This window comes from Tursiops truncatus, chromosome 21, assembly GCF_011762595.2.
Source record: "Tursiops truncatus isolate mTurTru1 chromosome 21, mTurTru1.mat.Y, whole genome shotgun sequence".
NCBI lineage: Eukaryota > Metazoa > Chordata > Mammalia > Artiodactyla > Delphinidae > Tursiops > Tursiops truncatus.
In genome coordinates this window covers 20864107-20879363 of record NC_047054.1, presented here as the reverse complement: position 1 = coordinate 20879363, position 15257 = coordinate 20864107, and the positions used below count along the sequence as shown (strand labels likewise).

At 45.9% G+C, this 15257-nt stretch overlaps 1 long non-coding RNA gene across 2 annotated transcripts in view; it reads right to left on the bottom strand.

Annotated features, from left to right (window-relative positions):
• The window catches only part of LOC109547665 (uncharacterized), a 199744-nt gene that overhangs the window by 166922 nt on the left and 17565 nt on the right, over positions 1 to 15257 (bottom strand). The gene's annotated exons all lie outside the window — the stretch shown is intronic.

Below are 15257 nucleotides of genomic sequence, written 5' to 3'. Positions count from 1 at the left end.
AGACAGTAATTGGACAGGAATCCCTTATATATTTTCCCTATCTTTTATATTAACTTTTTTCATTTGTAATTCTCTTTCCATTTGATTTTAATTTAAAAAAAATCGTAACAAAATGCTCTGTGATCACTTTTATCCAACTCTTCGATCCTCTAAAAACTGGTATTATCGTTTTCCCATTTTATAGGTGAGAAAATAGAGGGCTATTCAGATATTTCATTCCTTCCGTTTGTTCACTGAACCCTGTTATGTGCCAAATACATAGGATAATACGGCAAAGAATATCAGGTGTATCGAGGATACACAGAATATAAGAATTAACTGAGCAGAAAGTGCCAAACTGGAGCAGTTTTTTCATATTCCTTGTGCACCTACTACCGCATTCTATTGGTTTGCTTGAGAAAAGCAATTTACAAAAACCCCTCTTAGAGAATCTCAACGCATATGAGCATATTTAAGGCCTCCCCTAAAGTAAACTGGGATTTGATTTAACTGAGCTTGCCCTCAACATGGTAACATCCTCTGGCACAAGCATTCTGTGGAATACATTTCAGAAAATAACACACCCAACAGAGTAAAATGCAGACTCTTTAGGATGGCCTGCACATCCCCCGCTTCATAAATTCTCTCAAGTGTTTTTCAGGCTCATCTCTTGCAATTGCAAACACTTTTTTTCTGTTTTGCAATCTGCTGTTTTAAACAACACTTTCATTAGGATTTACATAATGACAAGTAATTATCACATCCCCTGGATATAAACTTGAATTTTAAATGCCAACTGTAATCCTTCTCCAAAGAAAAATGCATGAAACAGACTGCATTCTGTCAATTCAAAGGGCATCTGAGATAAGTGTCATCACACACCCATCCAACAGATGGAAGAACCATGGAAGTGGAAGGGAATTACAGAAGCATCAGCAGACCTCAAACCAGAACACTCAACTCCCCTCATCCCAATCTTAACTCAAATTTATGATTATTGGTTTGATATTATAGACTCCATATCTGCAACCTCGAATAGCTACAAAACTGGAGTGGGAATATTTTAAAAGAACTCTTACCAGCTAAGGATTGAAATGGTAATGCACATAGAAAGCATTTGGCATGGCATGGGGAATGCAATCACGGAAGCCTAAGAGAGCTAATCAAAGAGCTCACTGTGAACTGCCCTATTTTTTATTCACCATGGTCCTCCAGTATGTATTCGTAGGATGCATTCGTAGGAATGTGAATCATTTCCGTTATAACCCACATTCTGTTCCCCTCTAGAAGCAGGTCTTTCCCAATTGATTATGCCTCGTCATCACTCTACCTGGGTGGGAGCAGAGCTATAATGTAATCTATATGGCCAATCTGACGGACCGCTTGTGAGAGGTGATTGTCAAATTGGATCTCTCATGAGGCAAATCAATATATATTTTGTCTCTCCTTCAACTAGAACTGGCAAAAATATAATTTACCCAACCCAACTGATTATTAATTAATCTACATGTAAAAATATATTTTCTCCACACAAAACATTTATTCTTCTCTGGATATTACCTCCATAAAGAAAAGACAGAGGGTCACTGTCATTAATCTGTAGCCAGTGTAACTGAATGTTGAATTCCATGAAAAATTTACATTTGTATTTATGCTCGTCCAGAAGAGAATTTGGCTGAATGACAGGCATTTCTCTAATGCAATCATACCACTTCCATTAGATTTTCTATTAATGTATGTAGACAGACACCATTAGTAAAGGTTTGCTTTTCTATTCTACTTATTTACACTACTTATTACCCTGGCAATACTTAAGGCTCACTAATGTGGACCCCAGTGGAATTTCTCAGATACTTTGAATATGTATGTAAAAACTGTCCCATTTTCTTTGGATGTTCTCTTAAATATGTATTATGTAAATATATTTGTATGTATATTCCTAGACATCTAGTGTTTGCTGTCACTAGTGACCTTCTTATGCACTTGTAAAAACGTTAAATTAGCAATTACACTGGAAATGTATTTCATTGAATACATTTTGTTTTGGGGAAATATGAAGAGAATTGTCATATATTATTGTGCCTCCTCTGGTGTTGACGTGTATTTGTATCAAAAATGCAAAAATCCTTTTCTTCTACAATATAGTTAGTTACTTTAGCTTTTCCCAGATGAAGCTAGCAATAGTTCTAAAAGGACAAGTTGATGTAAAATATCGTGACGGTTGTACTAAGTTGGAGGTATTTTATTTGCATTAACCAATAATGTTTAGGATCTTTTGTAGTAAATATTATTAAAAATAGTGTAATTTGTATGCCTATGAAATGTATAAGATAGTTTGTTATGTCTAAATGTACTTTCAAAAATGTTACTAGATGAACAAAATTCTGCCTTTCATCTCCACTCTTGAGTGTGACAGGACAGGTATTACCCTCTTTCCACTCACACAGGCACCTCTCCTTAGACTCAACAGAACTGGGCGAATTTGTATTTGGATTCTGTTAGCTTTGTCTAAAAGAAACGAAGCTAGCCATTTAATAACAGAGTGTCATTAAGGGGTTAATAAAGGGATATTATTGACTAAAGCAAAAAGACATCTTTTAAGATGAATAAAGATGTATTAGACTATCTGAAAGTGGGCATGTGTGAAAATACGGTACTAATATTGAAAGAGCATCATTTTTTATGTTATTGGAATGCAAGCACTTTTATTCTTTTTCCTGACCTGCTCCATCTGCAGGCTGTCAGCTCATTATCAGAGTTGGGGGTGTGACGTAAAAGGGGATTGAGGCCGGCACTGCTGTGGCTCCCAGCAGGGCCGTGTTCGAGTAGCAGATGGTGCCCTGGCATGTGCAGTCCTGACCACCTCCCATCCCTTCAGCATCTCCCCGAGCAATGGAAGAAGCTACCGCATCTCCCCAAGCATCCGTGTGCTGACGAAAACTGATGATGTGGGCTTGGTCCTTGGAGTTCACTGATCAAGGGTTAAAATGAAAACCAACCAGTGACCAATTATCTAGCCATCAGTTACTAGCCCGAGCATGGCCGCTTGGGAGACAAAAATGAAAAGTACGACGACAAATGAAATACAACCTGTGCCCATCTTTTGGCAAGAATCAACGAAGCCTCCATCACGCACTATGCACTCTTTGGCAGAAATCTCTCAGTTTAAAAACATCACTAGTTCTTGTCTTTAGAAACCACCACTTCTTCCATCTTTGTGCTCATCTTGCATTTTTGAAACATCTAAGTGTAAATTCAGCTTTAAAAGCTCTATGCGTCACGGGTTTGTTAGCAGTTTTTCGAGTTTTCTCGATGGTTGGAATCAGAAGGAAATCACCAGCTTCAGTGCCTGCTTTTTACTGTAGGCATCACTCCCCGCCCAGTCCTCAGGGTCAGGGCACAGAAGACAGTCCCCATGACGATGGTGTACCTGGAAGCAGTCTCAGGGGGTGGGAAACTGACAGATGCTTGAGCTGCCAGGGACCTAAGCTGTCACTGACTCCAAGAAGGAGGGACTTGCCCCAGCCAAGAACCAGACCTGCCCTTCCCACCACACCACACTGTATTCCTTCGGGGGGTTTCGGCCCTTTGCATCCATCCAGGTCTTTGTCACACTGCAGCCCCCAGCTCAGGTCCCATCTTCAGGGAAATCACCCCGATCCCACTGCTACACGTCGATTCCATCTTCACCCTCCTACAGCCCTGTGCATTTAGGATAATTGACAGCATTACTTTTCCATATTCACCTTTAGCAATGAAAAAGCCTTCCTGCCTCATCCATGATTTTGTCCCTTATGTCTCTCCAATTAAAAACAAAAAACGGCAAGTTGACTAACACCTTTCCAGCTCCAGTCACTTTTCCACCTGGTGTCTTTCTTCTCCGTGTCACCCCCAACCCTGACCTCCAGAAACCAACCCTCATTTGCCATTTTAAATGGCCCACCTAAATGGACATAATAACGGAGCTCTCCCACCCACCGACGACTCCAAGCCTGGCTTCTGAACACGAGAAAGGAAGAGTCCAGCTCTGGCTGCTGGAATTCCACTCCTGGGATCAGCTGCCTGTGGAGGGCTGTGTCTCAACTTCACTGACTCCCCGCATTTTGAGTCTCCTCCCAAGATAACTTCTCCTCATAGAGCCCGTACTTCTAAGTCCTCTCATCTTTCTCTAAGGCTCCCAGGTGGGAAGAGTTAAGTGTTCCCTTATCTGTGAGACTTTTATTTGAGGACTGATGATAACTGATGCTGTGGGCTTGGTCCTCGGAGTTCACTGATCAAGGGTTACAACCACCAGTGACCAATATTTAACCGTCCGTTACTGATTTTTTCTTTCTCTTGAAGAGAAAGAGGCCACGGTATTTGGCCAAGTATACAATGAAGGGCATGAGAGTTGGAGATACAAAGGGAAATCCCTTCCTTCCCACAAGTCACTCCTGAAAACTCAGGGCAGCCAGACCTTCGTGTTCAGGGCTCCCTTGCTCCAGAGGAGAACAGGACCATGAACTTAACCCGATCCACGCCTTTGAGAGGCCGGGGCCCCCAAAGGGTTGATCAATGGAGATGCCGCATTAAGAGGAAGGCTGGAGCAGCCCCACTAGCAGGGAGCCAGTTGGGGCCCCCAATGCTGCCCCAGGGGTGGAAGGAACCTGCCAGGGGGGAGCCCCACACGTACCACGAGCCTGAGCACTGGCCCCATGTTTGGGAACCTTGGCAAAGATTCCTGTGCCCAGGCTTCGGGCTTGGCATAAAGTGGGTGGAGCTGCGACTTTCAAGGGGCACAGTGGGGCCATTTCCATAGGCCTTGTTCTTGCCCTGTAATGAGAGACCACCATCCTTGTGCCCCGGACAAGGCAGTGGGCTGCTTGTGCGCATCCTCATCAGAGGCACCTGAAAGTTTCTCATCAAAAGAAATGCAGTTGGGGCTTCCCTGGTGGCGCAGTGGTTGAGAGTCCGCCTGCCGATGCAGGGGACGCGGGTTCGTGCCCCGGTCCGGGAAGATCCCACATGCCGCGGAGCGGCTGGGCCTGTGAGCCATGGCCGCTGAGCCTGCGCGTCCGGAGCCTGTGCTCCACAACGGGAGAGGCCACAACAGTGAGAGGCCCGCGTACCGCCAAAAAAAAGAAATGCAGTTGGATCCCCAAAGTTCCATGAAACGAGTTGAAGTCCACGTGAAGTTGATCGTTAGGGTGTCCTCATCCACTCCCACACCCCTCTGTTTTATTAACGGGGGACCTCAGTGTGTGAGCTCAAGTGACCTGCACACTCCGTGCAGGAAGCGCTCCCTGCTCTGGGGGGAGGCACAGCACAGCCATCCTGAAGAAAGTCCCCCATTTCACCTTGTGAGGCCTCAGCCCTCAGAAGTGGGTGTTTATGGAGAACCTGCCTGGTTTTCACTACCGTGTTACGTCGGTACAGGCAGACCTCGTCTGGTTGCGCTTCACAGATATTGCATTTTTCACAAATTGAAGGCCTGTGGCAACCCTGCGTTTGTATCTGTGTCATATTTTGATAATTCTCACAGTATTTCAAACTTTTTCATTATTACTGTGTTTGCTGTGATGATCTGTGATCAGTGATCTTTGATGTTACTGTTGTAAAAATATTATGATTCACTGAAGGCTCAGAGGGTGGTTAGCATTTTTTAGAAATAAAGTATTTTTAAATTAAATTATGTACAATTTTTTAGACATAATACTATTGCACACTTAATAGACTACAATATACTGTAAACGTAACTTTTATATGCACTGGGAAACCAAAACATCTATGTGACTTCTTTTATTGTGATATTCACTTTATTACCATGGTCTGGAACGGAACCCACAATATCTCCGAGGTCTGCCTGTAACGGATTCAAAGTGAGTGGAGTAACCACCCCAAGAAGGGTACTGAAAACATAGCAACAGACAGTGCTATTTTCTCCATCATTTTAAAGATGGTGCTTTTAAAACTCTACATTTCTTTATATCTTGTGTTGGACAATTTTTAAACAATTCCTTTTGGCAAGGAGCTATCTAGGGACTGTTGGAGATCTTATGGGGATAAGAGACAGTCCCTGGTCCCAGAGAACTGAAAACTAGCAGGAGAGATAAGATGTGCACAGTTCTCTCTTTCTGGAATATTCTTCCACCCCCCCACTTGGCCTGACTTAACTGCACATCCACCTCAACTTAAATGTGCCTTTCTGAGGTCGGACCATGCTAACCCAGACCAGATACTAAGTCATGTTCCTTCTCTATGTTCCCAGAGCCGTGTGCAGCCTTCCTCTTGAAACTGGTCACACACATTACTTCCTTAGCATGTTCTTTCTCTAGCAGAGTATCTGTGCGGCGAGGGCGGGGACTCTGTCTCCCCTTCCACTGCAGAAACTTACAGGCCTGGCAGAGTGCTGGCCCCAACAGGAGTGCCCAGGAAGACGGTTCACTGTTGCCAGGCTCAGGGCAGGAGGGGCTCCCAGAGGAAGATGCAGAGAACCACGGGGCCCCGGGGTAGACGAGGGTTGTCTACGGGAGGTGACACAAGGCTGGACCTTAGACGGTGGCACATCGACAGGTGAGAAGGGTAGAGATTTGGACAATGGCGAAGAGGGTGAAAACTGACGAACTAAACTGACGAAGATGATGGTAACAGTGATGGTGCCCTTTATCACCCGGACACTTTGCGCCAAGAGTTTCATTAATTGTCACACCGACCTGAGGGGAGGCGTTGCTGGGCCCCATGAGGGCCTAAGAGGTCGGGCCACCTGCCAGAGTCAGGGTCCTCCGCTTTGCACTTGGGCTTGTCTGTGCAAACGCCCTGGTTCTACCCACTCGGCGGGGAGGCAGCTCCTGCCAGAGGGAGAAAAGGGCAGGGAAGAAGACAGAGCAGATGGCAGCTTTGATTCTCATAAGCCTTGAACACCTCACTAGGGGGCTGGGCTTCAACCTAGAATGCTGGAGAGGCTGGAGGATTTTCCAGCAGACGCTTGGCCAGAAGACTGCGGAGCAGCGCGCAGGTGTGGAGGGAGGGGCTGAGGTGGAGGGTCCACGGCGGGGCAGAGGCGCAGGGCGGGGCTGGGCCAGTAGGTCTGGGAATGAAAATAAGACACGAGCAGAGCTCAGGGAGAATGAGCGAGAATCTGATTAGAGAGCCAGGGAGAAGAAAAGGAGGAAATGGCTCCCATATCCCCCCTGGCTGCCCAGGAGGCTGGGAACAGAGCCCAGCCGGGAGCTGGGAGGAGAGGCCCTGCAGCGAAGGTGGAACTAGGGCGCCCTCTTCTGGACAGTAAAAGCCGGCTGTGCGCCGTGCTGTCAGCCCCGGCCCAGCACCACCTAGAGGTCTTTCCAGAACCGGCTGATGCTGAGTCATCACTAACTTCCAAACACTTGGTAACTAAGAAGCTGGTAACCAGGTAGTAATTCAGACCAGTCTGTGCAGAGACGAGAGGCGGTCCAAGCCAGCGGCTGCATCTTCTAGTGCATGCTACCTCACATAGAAGCTGTTCAGTGATACCAAAGAATCACACTCGACAGAAAGCAGAAGAGAACATAATCTGTGGAAGAAAAGTAAAGGCAGGTCTCCCGGGGAATGTTAAAGTACGTGCAGAGTTGATAGAGGACTGAAATCGTGATCATTAGCGGCTAAGGCGACACTGGAATACTTAAGGCTATCAACTGTTGAAATGTGGAAGGTGTGAACAACTTAAGAACATTGCACTTAAGAATTTGCAATCTGGCAAAGAGAACAGGAGGAGAAGGAGACTGGGCTGCACGGGTGGGAGACGACTCAGTGGGAGGCCTCTGGGGCTTCCTTGCTAGACACACCCAGCTCCCTAATTTCCACATCCATCCCGTGACAGACACGTGTCCTGGGCCACTGACAATGCCAGTGAAATGGCTGCTCTGGCCTGAGAGTCATGAGAAGAAAACTGTCAGCGACCTTCCAGCACCTACTGCTCAGACCCCATTTCCCTCCAGTCTCATCTCTTACTCTGCTCCCCTGTGTCCGCAGCTCTGGCCTTACTGCCTCCTTGCTATTCCTCAAACATTTCAGGACTCAGGGACTCCGTACTTGCTGTTCCCTCTACTGGGTCCCTGAAGTGAAAGCAATGTTCTCCTCACTTCTTTCCAGCTTTGTCTCGGATATTAGGTTCTCAAAGTGGTCTTCCCGATCAACCCATTTAAAATTCCACACACATACACACTCCCTATTCCCCCTCCATGCTTCTTTTTCTGCCCAAAGCCCTCACCATCTTTAAATATTACATTTTACTTGTGTATGTTATCTGCTCCCCACTCCCCAAGATGCAGGGCTCCAAGAGGACAGGGCTTTTGTTCTGTGGTTTTGTTTTTTGTCCGCTGCTCTATCTCCCACACCAAGAACAGTGCTGGGCACAAGGCAATCACTCGGTAACTATTTGATGGGTTCCAGTGAATCAGGTCTTGGCTCAGCAATACCCAGCGCTCACCCCCATGGAGACTACGTGACTGACCTTGGGCCAACTGGGCTGGGGCGGGGGGTACACCTGGCGGGGGGTTCTCTGCAGCCTTTAATTACCTACATCTGACTGCTCCTGCTTTCTCCTTTCCCAGGCTGGGGGAGGTCTGTGTGGAAGCGAGAAAAAAAAAACACACTTTGCCTTTCATCTACGCAGGAGTTTAGAGTTGGAAAACCGAGAATTGGTTGCCTCGATTTTCGGATTTTGAAGGGATGTCCTTTCTCAACAGCTGAGGGTGATCACCCCCGGCTGGCTGCCTGGGAGATGGTATTCAGGACACAAGTGGAAAACTACAGTCAGCACTGCGAGCTTGGACCAGGGGGAGATAAGAGAGCAGATGGCTTCCTTTCTCTGAGGTGTTAAGCCTCCCCTCCCAGGTTCTATCTCTCGCTGCTGTTAAGACCGGCGGGCTTAACCAAATGGCTTGACCCATCCTGAGCCTCAATTTTCTCACCTGTACAATTTCTTCACCTGTAAACTCAGGTTAATGGTAACAGTCCTGGCCAAACTGAATAAGATACAACCTGTGTTCGCGTTTCAAAGCATCAGGAAAGGGAAGAGCTGTCAAGGGAGGCTGCGAGCACAGGGTCAAATGTAACATCCTCTCCAAATGGGGGCCCCAAACATCTTGTTTTAAAGGACAAACAGGACAAGAATAACTGCTGAGTAATGATGCTGAGACATCGGTCCTGTTCTTTCTAGTTGTAAAAAGAAAAACATTAGAGTTTTGTATTGAATAGGAAAAAAAGAAACGAAATTGAAAGAAATAGAGGAAGCAAGCATTTGTAGCATCAACAGATCAAACTCCAAACTTCTAGGTTATACAACGGCATTTTCCCAGTAACATATCCAACTAGAAATTGCCCGATGGTGTCAGGGCCAGGTCAGGGCCAGGCTTAGGCAAACCTGGGCAGTGTCCCCACTGGTTTTCACTGTCCCCCCACCCCCAGCACTCTGTGCCCACTCTGGTTCCTCTGTGCCCCCAGCAGGCATTGGTGGTCCCATGCTATTCCCAGGAGCCCAGGGACTCCAAGTGTCCTACAGGCCATACATCCCTGGGAAACGTCTCAAGCCCAGAGCAGTCAATTTCCAGAACTCGGCTCTCTCCTCTCCAACCAGCGACCTCATTCGCTCGCACCCAGCTTTCTAATCCACATTCATTCAACGGCTAAACGAAACTCCCAAAGCTCCCCTCTCCGGGGAACTCAGGCCTCCTCCTCTACTGCTTCATCCACTGCAGTTCCACGCAGCCGTCAGAGTCGCCCAAGATGAACACCTGCTTTAAAAACCTTTCCCGGGCTATCCTTTGCTTACAGAAGTGGTTCTCAGCCTGGCTGCAGGTGAAAAACGCACATGCCAGTGAACAGAATCCACTCCAAACCCACTAATTCAGACCCTCTGTTTCTAACTCAACTCGGATGTGCAGTCGCAGTTGGGAACCTGGCTCCTGAAGTCCCAGCTCCTCTTCCGGCCACAAGCCGTCCTAAGCCAGGGCCTCTCTCCCGCCTCCTAGTTCACCGTCATCTGCACGAACAGCCCGGGGATGCTCCCCAAATACACCTGACCACTTCATGCCCAGGCGGTTTTGCACATCCCTCTGTGGGTCTAGGACCTCATGACTCAAAGTGCGGTCCCCAGACCAGCAGCATCCACCTCACCCGGGAACCCAGAGCCGCAGCATAAGGAATCTGCATTTTAGCAACATCCCCAGCTGATCTGTAGGAACATTAAAGTCTGAGAGACACTCTGGATCCTTTCCCAGCTCGCATCTCTGCAGAGTTCACATCATGCTTCCATCTCTCACTCGAGTAACTCTTCTGCGAAGTCTCTCCACCCTCATCCTCTTCCCTCCCAGCCCTCTCCCCCAAGGAACTAACCCTCCCCACTTCACGATACCACGTCTGTAGCACCCAAGCACCCAAACCAACGTACTTCCCTGTGCCCGTGTTAAGTAATGTTAGGACCAAACAAAATAATCTAGCTGTTCGCTTCAGGAAATACAAGCCTCCTAGAAGAAAACAATGAACCAGCTAGACAGCTGACTCACCAAGACTCATAGCTTGTGCATCAAGAGTGGCCCCAGGTCCTCACTTCACGGTGCCCGCCGATCCAGAGAAAGCTAGGAAGGCGGAACTCGGCCCAATCCCGACCCCACCGTGCAAGACGCACCTGAAAGTCACCCAGCCCAGGCCCTGGAACCATACAAATACCCTGCCCTCATCTCCGTTTTCGAGACACTACCAAGACGATCAAGGTTATGTTCTCCCTCATCGTGGCGGATCTAATAGACTTAGCTCTGCTGAAGCAACAGGCTTGTCCACTGGCCTTTCAGAAGTTGACAGGCAACGCACCAACCACAGAGCACGGCAGCTGTTTATTTGTATGGTGGATATGACCCCATTCCCGCGGCACTGCCCCTTCCCGGGTTCTCTCTCTCTCTCTCTCTCTCTCTCTCACACACACACACACACACACACACACACACACACACAGACTCACACACAGAACATCAAAACAACACAACCAGATGACTGAAAAGCTGAGCTGGAAACAAGAAGAGAGAGGAAAGCAGAGTGAAAGGAAGGATGGGCCAAGGAGCAGCTGAGAAGAGAGACGGGGCCACGGAGGGGAAGTTTCCCATCAGGCAGCTCCTGCGCTGAGCCTAGCAGGACTCCTGCTCACCCCTCCTCCCCGGAGGAGCTCAGGACGACTGAATTGAATACGGCAGAGGAGCCAGTTTCAAATCCAGACAGCCCAGTGGAATTTTAGGATGGAATATACAACTCGAACCTGAAACTAAAGACTCTTCTGTATCTTCTGTATATTCTAAGAGATTTATTATCTGTATGGAGTTGTGAGTTACATGTACTGAGTACTGAATACATGTATAATATGTACTTGATCACTCAACTGCATGTGTGTGTATACAGATATATAGAAATATACATATATATACATTTACTATATATATATATATATATACACATTTACTATATATATCTACACACATACACACACAGTTACTCTATGTATGTATATACAGTAAATGTGGTACACATATATCAGCTTGGGTACCTTTGTGTAAGAATGCTTCTCTTCCTTCAATGTTACGTGACCTCTCTCTCTCTCTTTCCCTCTCTGTCTGTAGTTCTTTGAGAGCTATCAAGACAGAGAAAACATAGGTTAAAATTAAATAATAGAGACAAAAGAATCTTTTGAGCTTATGTTGAAAGGATAGGAGCAAGAATAATTACAAAGTCATGACCTTGGTAGGAAAAAACGTACTTGGATTTATCCAGAACTTTCTAATCCAAATATGAAAATATTATCAGGTAATTTTTCAGCACTGATGAATTAATTATCTATTGCTACATAACAAATTACCCCCAAATTCAGTAACTTAAGACAACAAACTATTTTTTCACTCAGCTGAGTGACACAGCTGAGTGGTTCTGAGCTAGTGGTTCTGGGTCTCTTACAAGGTTGCGGTCAAGATACCGGCAGGGTCTGCAGTCATCCAAAGGCTTGACTGGGGCTGGGAAGCCACCTCCCATGAGCTTCACTCGAAGGGCTGTTGGTAGAACATCTCAGTGTCACGTGGACCTCTACAAGAGCCCTCACAGTTTTCCCCAAAGCAGGCCATCCAAGAGGAAGAGCAAGCAGGAAGAGCCCGTGACTTTATGAGCTGGTCTCTGAAGCCTCACACTGTCACCTCCTCTTGAGTCAGTCACATACACACTACTGTATATAAAATAGACAACTAATAAGGACCTATTGTAGAGCACACGGAACTCCACTCAGTACTCTGTAACGGCCTATATGGGAAAAGAATCTAAAAGAGTGGATATGTGTAAACATATAAATGATTCACTCTGCTGTGCCCCCGAAACTAACACAACATTTTAAATCAACTAAACTCCAATTAAAAAAAGAGAAGTGAGTCAGTAAGTCCAGCCCACACTGAAGTACATGGTAATGAGGCGCCTCCTTTTGAAAGGAATGTTAAATAATTTGTGGACATTATTTATTTATTTGTTTGTTTATTTATTTTTGGCTGTGTTGGGTCTTCATTGCTGAGCGCGGGCTTTCTCTAGTTGCGGCGAGTGGAGCCTACTCTTCTTTGCAGTGTGCGGGCTTCTCACTGCGGTGGCTTCTCTTGTTGCGGAGCACGGGCTCTAGCTAGGCGTGCGGGCTTCAGTAGTTGTGACTCGTGGCCCCAGAGCGCAGGCTCAGTAGTTGTGGTGCACGGACTTAGTTGCTTTGTGTACATAGTTTAAACCATCACATTCCTCCCACATGCAAAATACTCTCATCCCTCCCAACACCTCCCAAAAGTCTCAACCCTGTATAGCATCAGCTTAAAGTCCAGGATGTCACCATTTATTTATTAAAATATATACTTTACTACTTAACTCAACAATTGTTTACTTTTTTTAAGATTTTTTTTTTGATGTGGACCATTTTTAAAGTCTTTATTGAATTTGTTACAATATTGCTTCTGTTTTCTGTTTTGATTTTTTGGCCCTGAGGCATGTGGGATCTTAGCTCCCCAACCGGGAATCGAACCTGCACCCCCTGCACTGGAAGGCGAAGTCCCAGCCACTGGACCGCCAGGGAAGTCCCCAGGATGTCATCATTTAAACCAGGTCTCAGGACAGGTGAGTCTCCTTAGGTGAAGTCTTTAAGTACGGATCTTCAAGTAGAGTTCAGACTTTAGTTATGAACTAAAGATATTATCTGAAGCATCTATTAGTTATCTGTCACTCTGAGACAAGGTACCCCAAAGCTTATTGGTTTAAAGCAACATTTATCATCTCCGTTTCTGTGGCTCAGGAATTCAGAGATAGTTTTGCTGGTAGGTCTGACTCAGTGTCTCTCAGGAGGCTTCAGTCAAGGTATCAGCTGGGGCTGTGTCATCTGGAGGCTTGATAAGGCTGGAGGACTTGCTTCTAAGATCAGTCATTGACATGGCTGTTGGCCGGAGGCCTCAGTTTCTCACCATGTGGACCTTTCCACAGACCACTTAAATGTCCTCATGACATGAGAGTTAGCTTTCCCCAGAGTAAGTGATCCAAGAGCAAGCAAGCAAGATGGAAGCCAGGATGTCTTTTATGACCTAGTGTCTGAGTTGACAAATCATCACTTCTGCTGGGTTCTTTTGGTCACACAGAACAACCCTGATATGATATGGAAGTGGACTACACTTGTGAATCCAGGAGGCAAGGCTCATTAGGGGCCATCCTGGAGACAGGCCAGCATGCAGGCTAATGAATTAATGTTAGAAGCTGGACCCAGGAGCAATGTCAGAGGCCATAGAGTCTTGTAATGTTTCTGCCACTCTTCATATGATCTTCATACAGCAACAAAACTTATGGGTACCATGAAAATGGGGGTCTTATATAATAACTGTTTCTACCAGATGAATGATTATTGAACGGTGATGACTGACCAAGAGGAGTTGTGTGAAAACAGCCCACAGACACAGGTGTTGCAGACACATGTTTATCTGCAAAGAGGGTACTTTAAAGTCACATGAACCTGGCAATTGTGGTCTTGGAAAAAAATCACTGGCTTTCTCTCTTCCTTGGTTTGTCTTCTCAGCTCCAAAAAGAGCAAACAATAGCTTCTTCGATGACATTTTATAGGAATTCAAAATTACATGTGTAAGGCAAACAGCAATTATTAAATTAAATTAAAAAATAACTATTGTAAAGATTACTTCATATTTCATGATATTGTATGGTAACCATGTGAGTTGCTCGATGTCTTTCAGTTTTTGGAAAGAAATCTATAAATTCATAAAACATAAATCTCTCCCATTTTATATCTCATATAACCACATTTCAGAAAACTAATAAAAAAATCATCCATTACCCTGCAACTCTAACACAACCTCATCACCATATTTCCTTCCAGCCTCCTTTTCTATGCACTTTTCCCATAATTGAAGTCAAGAGTGTACATAGGGGCTTCCCTGGTAGCACAGTGGTTAAGAATCCACCTGCCAATGCAGGGGCCATGGGTTCGAGCCCCGGTCCAGGAAGATCCCACATGCTGTGGAGCAACTAAGCTCATGAGCCACAACTACTGAAGCCCGCGTGCCAACAGCCCGTGCTCCGCAACAAGAGAAGCCACCTCAATGAGAAGACTGCGCACCACGACGCAGAGCAGCCCCCACTTGCCGCATCTAGAGAAAAGGCCCGCACGTAGCAACGAAGACCCAACACAGCCCAAAATAAATTAATTAAATAAATTTTAAAAAACTGTACTTAAAAGTCTGCTTTTTGTTTCTTTCACTTTATGTCAATACAGAAACTTCATATAGAGTTTGACAAAGAAGCTCTTCAAAATGTGTCACACTCGGGGCAGTGAGCTGAGGGTGGGAGTGGGAGGTGAAAGCTGGGGGAAGGAGGGAGGCATCACGGGTCAGTAAATGCTCAAGAAGGCTGTGTCATGATCAGCTGAGGTTCTGAGAAGCAGAAGTCTTGGAGGTTATAAGAGGCCAACGAGGGGAAACAGTAGGAGGTGCTGAGAGATTCTGGAAGTTGTGGTCTAGAGGTGAAATTAGTTACCTAACCAATCTTTGGTCCAATTTCTCTTCTATAAATCACAGATGCTACGTGCACCTACCTTTATAGGGTTGCTGGTGGGGGGTTAGTCAAATTAATATATGTATAGGGCCCAGGATATAGGAAAGATGTTATTACTACAATGATAAGATTCCATGAATCAGGATCTAGGGTTTCCCAAAAACTGTTTAGCGGCCTAAGAATCCTTAACAGACCTCTTGGGCATACAATTT